An 11,094-nucleotide genomic window follows, 5' to 3' on the forward strand; every position below is an offset into this window, starting at 1 on the left:
CTATTGAACATGGTTGGACTTAGCTCACAAGTTCATTGTTATTGTTCCCCCACTTCCCCTTATCAGTGACCAACGTGGTCACCAGCCAGACCACATGCCTGCTCATGTATTCCCCTTAAGTCTCAGTCTTGGAAGAGGGTTTGCCCTGAGGAGACCCAACAACTTGCCTTGATGGCTTCCTGGCAAACAACTTGCTTGTTCTTTTAGTAGTCAATCAGACTGCTGTTATTGTTTTTGATTTTTCCTGCTGGTTTTTCTTTCAAGAAGTATCTTCTGCTCTCGCTGCTCCAGGCTGGTCTGCTTGTCCTTTCAAGTGGAAATTTCCCACCTCAGAAGATTCTGGTTGGGGATCAGTATTCCACCTATGGTCTTAGTATTTTAATCTTTAAAAAAAAAAACTTTGCTTATTTTCTGACTATAATGTAAGCTTGATGAGGGCAGGGGCTATGACTATTTTGTTTATAAATGTGTCCCAATTCCCAACATTTGTTAAATATAAGTCAGTATCCTTGGATCAGGTCAAACCACAAGATGTCCACTCCTTTGGACAATGACATTTTTTGTCATTGATTTCATAGAACTTTCCCTCAATTGTTGTTAGCTGCCATTATGTTGACTCCTGAATCATGGCCACCCATGCCAAAAAGGTTGTCTCATCCTTCCATGGATTAGACTGTTGTATATATAGAGTTTTCATTGACTGATTTTTGGAAGTACATCTCCAGGACTTTTTTCCTAGTCTTTGTCTGGAAGCTTTGCTGAAACCTGTCCCGTATCATGTTGTTGTTGTTAAATGCCATTGTCGAGTTGGTTCCAACTCATAGTTAGTGACCCTGAATAGGGTTTCCAAGGAACAGCTTGTGGGTTTGAAATATCAACCTTCTAGTTCTCGGTCCAGTGCTGATCCTACAGTGCCACACCAGGAGTCCAAAGCTACATGCAAATCTCTACTAACAGAAGTGTGGAAACTGTGAATTAACTAGGAATTGTATTAACTGCATTAACTAGGAATTGAAGCAGGGTCTCACATATGAAATGTGAGAATTCTACCACTAAACCACCAATGTTTCACCCTCAATTGTTAGCTGTCAGAATTTTATTTAGGTTGCTCTCAGAAGTAATTGTACAAATTTTATTTTGTCTATATTGAGATTGGAATCCTGGTGTAGGGCTGTAGGATAAACACTGAACTGCTAACCACAAGGTTAACAGTTCAAACCCACCAGCCACACTTTAGAAACTCTATACAGGGTCACTATGAGTTGAAACTGACTGCATGGCACTTAACAACAAGCAACATATTGAGATTATGATTCATTTGCATACTCCTTTTATTGTCAGGTAGATATGCCTCTGATCAGGAACATTTTGTCTCTTAAATATTTGGCTGTTGTTATTTGCCATGTGTCTTAATTTCAGGTAATGATAATGTAATGAGTGTTTTATAATTTATAAAATTTCCCTTTTCATCCAGGCTAGGAGGAAGCTGTAGTTTTATGCTCACACGTAACCATTCTGTTGACCTTTAGGGCTGGCATATGCTGCACTTCTTTTAGCTCTTATTTTATTAATCTTATTGTAAATAGCTCTCCTGTATTTTTATTAAGCCATGTCAGATAGTGTTTAGAAGAGATAACATTTGAATATGTTAACTTGGTAAGAAGAAATACTTTTTTTTTTTTTTTCCTATTTGTTGTCTTTATTTTTCCATTTCACTAGGTCTCTACTGCTAAGATTTGAGTCCATGTCATATTCTGGGTTTTGGCTCAACACTAACACCATCTGGTCTCTCTGTCCTCAATCTTTTCCCTATTCTCTCCAGTTCCCTCCCACCAAAATGCTGTCAACCAGGACAGTTACATCTTTCTTTTTCATTCTGCTACCATTGCTGCCACCTGCTATTACTCTCACTGTCCCATGAGATTGTGCATTGTCCCATAAGCAGTGGCTTCTTCTCCTTGTTGCCAGCTTTGCTTTCTTTTCATTGTCCTGAGAGCATCCTCTTGTATTCATCCTTTCGTCTACATTTTGTAATGCCTCGATGTGTCCTCATTACATAAACTATTATGGTGAAACCTGTGAGAATTGAAACTTGACCGAATTGCCTTGTTCTTCTGGGTCTCCCAAGTTTTCCACCTTTGACAGTATGCAGTCTTACCACTTTTCTATTTCTCATTTAGTAGAGAATATTTGACAGGTTTCAGCCTTAAACAGGTTCTGGCTGTCATAGGCTTTACTGTACCAATATAAAACACCAAGCCATTTGTTTCCCCTTTACAAGTTCTTGAAAGCCATCTACTCATAAAAATCCTTTTAAGTTTAAGCAATAGTACTCATGCTGGTGGTGCAATAGATTGACTGTTGGACTGCTGGCTCAAACCCAACAGACACTATGCAGAAAGAAGAAAGATGAGACGGTTTTCTTCCTTCGAGATTTACAACCTTAGAAACTATGAAGCATCTCTACTTTGTTCTATAGGGTCCTTATTAGTTAGAATTGGCTAGTGGTAGTGAGTTATCACTACTCAGAGTATCTGAATTTATATTATTAAGATGTAATCACGGTGCTATATTTTATTAATTATATTGGTTGCATTCGATGTACTGCAACCACTTCAACCAAAAACATGATTAAATAATTATAGGTTGCGTAGTGGTTACGACTAGGGCAGGGTCGGCAGTTCGAAACTACCAGCTGCTCCGTGGGAGAAAGATGAGGATTTCTGCTCCTGTAAAGGTTTACAGCCTCAGAAACCCTGTACAAGGGTCGCTATGAGTAGGAACCGATTCCACAGCACACAACAACAACATACACTCACATACCCTAAGTCCTTTCTGTACGAAGCATTATACTACATTGTTGTTGTAGTTGTGAAGTGCTGTCGAGTCAGTTCCAACCCATAGCGACCCTGTATAGAGTTTCCGAGGAGCAGCTGGTGAGCTTGAACCGCCGACCTTACAGTTCAAACGGCTTTGCAGTCTGGCGCATTAACCCACAGCGCCACACCAGGACTCATTTAACAGAAGACAAAATAAGGATGATGAGAGGCAATTAGAAAACTGGAAAAACAGAGTATCAGTTTGGAAATTGCTTAACACTTTTTTGTTTACTTGAGTATGATAAGAATCAAGCCTGAGAACAATGAAGTTCGAAGTCTTGGTAATTAGTTTCTTCTATGTGTAGGTATCAAAATGAGTTATAGTTGGGCATTGCTGTTGTTGTTAAGTGCCACTGAGTAAGTTCTGACCCATACTGATCTTGTATAGGGTTTCTGAAGAGTGGCTGGTGAGTTTGAACCAAGATTACACTCGAGTGCTTATCTTACAGTCCTCGCACCAGAGCATAGTGTTCCAAACTTACTGCTTAGTACAGAACATAGTACTGCCTCACTGAATGGAATTGAAGAATGAAGCTAAATTGAAGAATGAAACTAAAGGAGGCATCATAGGAAAGGAAAGTGGAATCTTATAAAATTAAAGACTTTGGTTTCATATTAATTGTTTAGCAGAAGCTATTTGACTTAGAGTGTGAAAGAAAATTTCAAAGTCTCTTTATTTTAGAAATGGTTGTGTTCACTTCATTCTTCAACTTGGCAATAAATCAGCCTAGGATTCTTTGACATAAAGAAGTGTCACTATAAATTAGCTTTTACATTTTATCTTAAGTAGTATCATCATAAAATATTTAATCAAGATACTAAAACTGTCAAAGTAGGTGTATAATTTGAGACATGGTGTTTAAAAAATTCAATTCTTTCATGTTCGGATTTTTGATCTGTGAATTTACAAGAACTTGTCTTATTAACAATAAATAGATCATTTCTTCATAAATTGTAATTCTCACAAATACTTGCCAATCATAGACACTAATTACTGTGATTTAAAACTAACAAGAACAGACTAGATTGAAAGAAAATAACAAACTAAAAAGTTTTGACCTATTCTATTTTCTCACATACTCCTGTTTTGGTCTAAATGTTTGCACATTTTTTTTAAGGTTATCTATTGTTTTTTCAAATATCTCTTAATGATATCAGAAATATTAACAATTACAATAGTAATGCTGTATTTAGATTTCTCATGCAGGATTAAACTTCAATCTTTTCTGCACTCTTATGCAGTAGAGACATCAGAAAGCAGGTAAAGAGCCGGAAACTCAGCAGGGTTCCTGAGTGTCATTTATGTTCTGCCCTCTCACTATCCTGCTTGCCTCTCTCCTGCGATGGGTCCTTGCTCTCATTTTCACTAGTTCTTTGACCTACAGGTTGTACCAGGCAACAGTTGTCTGCCTCAGTCTCTTCTTGCAGTGGTGACTGGTTTAACTGTGCATTTTTTTACTTTGACCTTTGACTTGCTGTCTGCTCTCTGCCTCTGTGTCATCACAGAAGACATTAATGCTATTTCCTGCCTTTTGCTCCAGTTCCCCAAACCCATCAGAGCCAGGACAACTGTCTGTCCTCCCACTGTGAGAGAGAGTGTTCAGGCATCCCCCCTGGCAACAATGAAGTCCAGATGATAATTCAAGTGAAAGCACTTTTAGAAAATGCCATTCAAAAGGTTGGAAATGACAACTATCACAAATTCTTGACTATTATCAGTCATTACTAGGCTGGCTACATTTATCAAAAAAGCAATTATTATGAAGGCAGATTTGAGAATTTCTCTTACTTTTTAAAACTGAAGTAATAAATTCCCCAGGTATAAGCGTCAAACATCTGTTAACTTAATTAGAGAAAAATGCTTCAAGGATGAATTCTTTTCCTAAACTCAGTTGTCTTTTCAACAGATGATACATCTGAAACAATAAGCAGGGAGCAGGTGTGTGATAGTCTTAGGCTTAGCTTGCATTTGGCAAAATTCTGACTACAGAGTAAAACCATTAGAGATGTTGTCAGAGAGATTGATGATGCTATGCATTTTGAAATTGTCCTTGACAAATTACATAAAATGTACAATTCTTCTCCAAAGACACATCATGAATTGTAGCAAGATGTAAGACATAATATACCCCTTTTTCAGGACAAAGACTATTAGTTCACTGAGGCACAACCAGATTGAGTTAAGACAGGTCTCTGAAATAATTCTACTAAAATGTGTCATTGTAAACAGCTCACAGAGTCAAGTGAAAGAGAAGCCTGAATGAGCTGAGCAGGGACTTTTAAAATAACAATAGGAGTCTCAACTATTAGGATTCCTCCTTCCCTTTGAGGTGGAGACCTGGTGGGTTGGTGAGGGTGGGTCTTACAGAGCAGTTCCCAAGGTCTATGAGAGAACAGTGGATAATAACTTTGAACCTAGGATGCCAGTTTAAGATGTTGACCAGAGTTTTCTTAAACTGTAATGTGTTTGCCATTTGCACATGAAACCAGAGAGAAATCTCCCTAGACACAAGTTTTCTATCTTCTCACCATGATTGCTAGTTTTAAATTAAATTTTAACATTAAAATAGCTATACAAGAAGCTCTTGTAGTGTAGAGGTTATGAATTGGGCTGCAAATCACAAGGTCAGCCGTTTGAAACTACCAGCTGTTCCATGAGAGAAAGATGAGGCTTTCTGTTCCCATAAAGATTTACAGCCTTGGAAAACCTGTACAGGGTTGCTATGAGTTGGAACCAACTCCATAGCACATAACAACAATAGAGTACAGTATCAATTTGAATAGATTTTTTTTAAAACAGAGTATGAGAATTCAAAGAAATACTATGCTTACATTGATTATACCCCCACCAGACTGATAGATAACATGATAAATGGAGAAAATGTTGAAGTTGTCAAAGATTTAATTTTGCTTGTATCCACAATCAACACTCATGGAAGCAACAGTCAAGAAATCAGATGACATATTACATTAGGAAAATCTGTTACATGTGACCTCTTTTAAAGTGTTCAAAAGCAAAGATGCCAGTTTGAGGACTAAGGTACACCCGACCCAAGCCATAGTATGTTCAATGGCTTCATGTTGTTGTTAAGTGCCATTGAGTTGGTTCCGACTCATAGCAAACCTGTATAGGGTTTATGAGGAGAAGCAGGTAGGTTTGAATATGCATGTGATAATTGGACAGTGAATAAGGAAGGCCATAAAAGAATTGATGCATTTAAATAATAGTGTTGGAGAAGAATATTAAAAATACCATGGACTGCTAGAAGAACCACAAATCTGTGTTGGAAAAAGTACAGGCAGAATACTCCTTAGAAGCCAGGATGGCTAGACTTCATCTCTCATACTTTGGACATGCTATCAGGAGGTTACAGTTCCTGGACAAGGACATGATGTTGGGTAATGTGGTGTGACACAGGGGGAGACAGGAGGTTCTAAAATACATCGTTCTGTGTGGACGTGTGGTGGACAACCTTGTGGAATGTGGAATGTATATTCTGAATTGACCTTGAAGAAGCCCATTATTCCAGCTTTGTCACATCCTACCTTCCACCCCCACCACCTAGAAGATCCCTGCATATACTGCACTGACATTTTCAGAAGGGAATTTCCTCCTTTCTCACGTGGCCATATCAAACCTTAGTCAGTTTATTCTATTTCCTGTTTATGTTCATTATCTTTAATCTCTTGTTTATGTGTACACAAATAGTCTGAAATGGTACTCTGGATGAAAACTTTTTTCATAAAATAAACCCATAACTTATGGGCGGGGGGAGGGGGACTTTAAACAGCAGAGGGTCAGTGAAAAACAGAAAGACCCCCAAGGAAATGGAGTGTCAAAGTGGCCGCAACAATGGGTTCAAGAATAACAAAAGTTATGAGGATGAGGCAGGTCCAGGCATAGTTTCATTCTGTTTTGTATAAGGTCCAGTCAGAACTGTTGTTGTTAAGTGCTGTTGAGTAGGTGCCGATGTTACAGCAGTTTTGGATTCATAGTCGAAGAAACCAAGGCCACTAGGAGAAGTGAAGCAGAGTTTCAGATTTTATTAAGCTGGCTGACTCAGAGGAGCTAATTTATCCTGGTTCTGAACCCCGAATGGAGGGCAACAGGGGCCTATATGGGGTCAGAGTCCGGGGAGGGGCCAGGCTGCATACCTGTTTGACGGCAGGGGAAAACTAGGAGGATTGGTCCCATTTGGTGACCTGATGAGCATTTTAGCTTGCCTCCTGGGTAGAAGAGGGCAGTGAATGATTTTTACCTTTTCCTGTTCACTGACTCATAGTGACCATGTATAGGGTTTCTGAGGAGCAGCTGGTATGCGTGAATGCTGACCTTGTGGCTCAAACTGACTTTGCAGTCCAGTGCATTAACCTACAGCGCTACACCGGGACCTTGCGTTTGACTTAAGGATACTTAAATAGACATAGCGGACCACCGAGTAGATATCTAAGTTTGGAGTCAGAAAGGACAAGCAGAAGAGTACCACTTTAAGAAGCATGAAGCAACTCCAAAGACAAAAGTGCAAATTTAGCAAGGCTGAATGAGTATGCTAAATCTCTTCCTCTCTCCCTCCCTGCCTCTCTTCTGACCATAGAACTAAGACAAAGGATCATTTGAATTTCAGGGTTCAGAGGACTTTTGGGAACCACCAAGTCTAATCTTCATATTGTCTTAAGAAGTGGTTTCAAGTGTCTTCTGGAATACTTTCAATGGCAGGAAACTCACAGAACTTAGTAAGGAACCTCTTTCTATCTTCTAAGAACATGAACTGTTTAGAAAATGTGGGTTTGGTAAAAGCAGTGGTTTCTATTGTCACATAGTAAGAAGGCAAGTTGGCCTTGGAAACCTATTTATCATGACTATATACAGTGTTCTCACAAACTTTTAGTGGAATTATTTAAATACAAAATAGTCTAGAAGAGTGCTTGCTTCGGCAGCACATATAATAAAAAAAAATTGGAACGATACAGAAGAGATTAGCATGGCCCCTGCACAAGGATGACATGTAAATTTGTGAAACGTTCCATATTAAAAAAAAAAAAAAAAGTCTAAAAGAAACTGGCTTGTCCAAACTCTAAAAGGGAAGCTGTAATTCAAGTCAAAGAGAAAAGGACAAATGACCTAATAGGAAGTTATGAATTCAGTGTAGTAACATGCAGAGCTTTTGCACTTCCTAAGACTGGAACAGGAAGTTCTTATTCCACTTTTGGGTTACAGGACTTTTTACCAAAGAACAGTTTCTCCTTTGATATTCATCTAGTCTTTAAGCAACAGAGGCAACCCTAGAGACTCAAGCCTTGTTGTCTTTTTTTTTTACGTTTGACTGACTAACTAAAGATAAGGAAGTATGTGACCAGTGTTAAAAAGAATAAGTAAGGTCAACGTACAGAATAATTGATGAGCAACTAGAAATAATACTCTGAGACATAAATGCTTTAAGTTTGCAATATATTCACGAGTTCAACCATTATAACATCTTTATAAGTTAAGTATTGTATCATCCCGTTTTACAAATGAAGACCCTAAGGCAGAACCAGCCCCTCAGGGCTCAGCACTTGGTGCAGGGAACCATCTGAAGGACCAGACATGCCCACAACACAAACCCCAGGCCCAGGTAGTCTGAGCAACCCAAGTGTCTCTGCAAGGAAAGATGGCCACACTGACAATGATTCTGACAAAATAATGATGGCTGCTTTAATACTTCAGGTGAAGTTCAGCCTTTTCATCTTCAAAACAAAGCAGAAAGGTAGTTGGACTAAGAAAGAAGAATTTCACACACAGAGGGAAAATTTTTAAATGAAGTTATTAACATAGAAAAAGGTAAACACAGTTATTGCTACTTAAAATTCCAAAAAATAAAAGACTTCAGAATTAAGCATGTTGGAAAACAAATTGATTATCAGCTGGAAAATAGAAAAAGCAAAAATCCAGTAACAATTGGTCCAAACATATAACAATGTAGAGAGACCTCATCAGAAGAAGAAAGAAGTGAAGTCTATACCCAGTTTTGCTGGAAAGTTCAGAGAAATGATAGAGAAAATTGGAAGTGCAATTAAAGAACAGAAATTGATTTATGAAATCTTGTTAAAGAAGAGGAAACAAATCATAATGAGTCAAGAGCCATATCAAGAATAAATGACACTTGGATTTGGAGTACTTTAGAAATAGAGTTTTTACATCAATATCAAATAAAGCTCCTATAGACAGTAACACCATGTATTTCTACAGAAGTGGTTCTTGTTGTTATTGTTAGGTACCACCCAGTCAGTTCCAACTCATAGTGACCCTGTCTGTATAGGGTTTCCAATGAGCGGCTACTGAGTTTGAACTGCTGACAAACCTACTTTACCGTCTAGTGCTTTGTCCAACTGCACCACCCTAGGAATTAAAAATTGCTTCAGCACACAGGAAGGGAAGCAGAATGATCATGATCACCAGAACTTTGTACAAGTGAGTGACAGACATAAAGAAACCAACATTAATGGAGAAATTCTAGAGCACCATTCTGGAACAACACAGGATGAAGTTCAACAGTAGAAGAATGGCATAAAACACTTCTGGCTGTAGACTAAAGAAAAGAACTTATTCAAAATGAAAAGCCCCAAAGCAGCAAAAATGAGGGGAGGGAGAGGATGGGGAAGGAAATTTTAAAGTTAAAGGAAAGGATACAGGACCCACTTACACTTTTTCATAGTAAACAATAAGATAGCCAAAAGCAAAAAGAGGAACAAAGAAAGAAATAGAAATTGGCAGTTGAAACTTTGAAGAAATCAAAAACTATTGAAGCATCCATGAAATAAGTTTATCACACTTGAAAGAAGTTTAAAAAGAAAGACTAAAACCAGCAGAAAGAATGCCAATATCAGTTTAAATTAAAATTGTTACTAGAAGGTTACACCCAGCAAAATTAAGAACAGGAAGCATTTTTAAGGCTTGAAAAGAAGATAAAAGAGAAGTCAGACAAAACAGGAAAAAGGAAAACCACTGCTGCTGAGATTTCCAGGTTCTAAGAAAGATATTTATAGAAACTGGAATTGAAAATTTTACACAGACAGCAAGGAAAGATGAAAAGGCAACAAAAGAAAGCAAAATAAAAATGACTGGCAATAATGAAAGAAAAAAAATGAAAACAACATCAGTAGAAATTTTCTAGGCTTTACAAACCTACCAAAGATAAGGACAAATGGGCCAAAACATAGACATGCAGTTTCTGAGTTACTTAGACATATCCCACATAAAACTATTCCAATCTGGAGATACTCAGTATAGTGAGTAATATGAAATAATGAAATTGGTATCAGTTAATGAAAGTGCTAGTATTATCAGTCATATCAAGAGATAGAGAGACTATGTTTTCTAACTATCACCAGCTAGTTAGACTATCAATTGTGTTGTGTTGACAGGTATTAAGTTTCATGATGGCACTGTTATTAGTATTTCCTGTTTACACTGGTGGTGGCTGTGTACCTTGGAGTCAGTTCCAACTCATAGCGACCCTGTGTAGGGTTTCCAAGGCTATAAATCTTTACGGGAGCAGAATGCCTCATCTTTCTCCCACGGAACAACTGGTAGTTTCGAACTGCCAACCTTGAAGTTTGCAGTTGTAACCACTACGCTACCAGAGCTAGAAGAGTACTTGATGTGTAGGAGGGACCTTCAAAATATTTGTGGAAAAATGGAATGAAAAGATAATTAACTGTCCACAAACTTTTTGAAGCCTCCCCACATGTTGGTTTGTTTAAATAAACTTATGCTACAAATATTATTTCATTTAAGGCACAGAACATTTCAAAGATAGCATTTAGTGTTTTTCATGGCATAATAAAATGAATAAAATGAGTTGGGACAATTTTTAAACCAAAAATTTATAATGAAAATAGAAATTTTTAAGAAAGTTATGAAATGCTAATAAATTTGGCTAAGTTTAACAAATTGGCTACTACTACATTTTTGTGTAACAAAATTTTACATTTATTTGAAGAAAAAAGAAGAAGAAAGAAAGAAAGGAAAAGAAACACACAAGTTTCTTTAAAGTCACAAAGCTATGGCACAGCTGAGATTCAAAGCCTGACTCTCTGGATCTACAATCCAAGCTTTTAACCATGATTCAAACTGCTTCCCAATAGAAGACCATTTTAAAAACTGAAGCAATATGCTCATGAATTTTTGAGAAAATAGTAAACCTTAAAACAAGGACAGGGTGCTCTGAGAAAG

General features: G+C 37.7%; 1 pseudogene; it reads left to right on the forward strand.

The window, feature by feature from the left end:
* Window positions 1-9,512: 9,512 nt before the first annotated feature.
* Window positions 9,513-10,007, forward strand: LOC102834898 (annotated as a pseudogene).
* Window positions 10,008-11,094: the final 1,087 nt, after the last annotated feature.

This window comes from Chrysochloris asiatica, unplaced genomic scaffold, assembly GCF_000296735.1.
Source record: "Chrysochloris asiatica unplaced genomic scaffold, ChrAsi1.0 scaffold00019, whole genome shotgun sequence".
NCBI lineage: Eukaryota > Metazoa > Chordata > Mammalia > Afrosoricida > Chrysochloridae > Chrysochloris > Chrysochloris asiatica.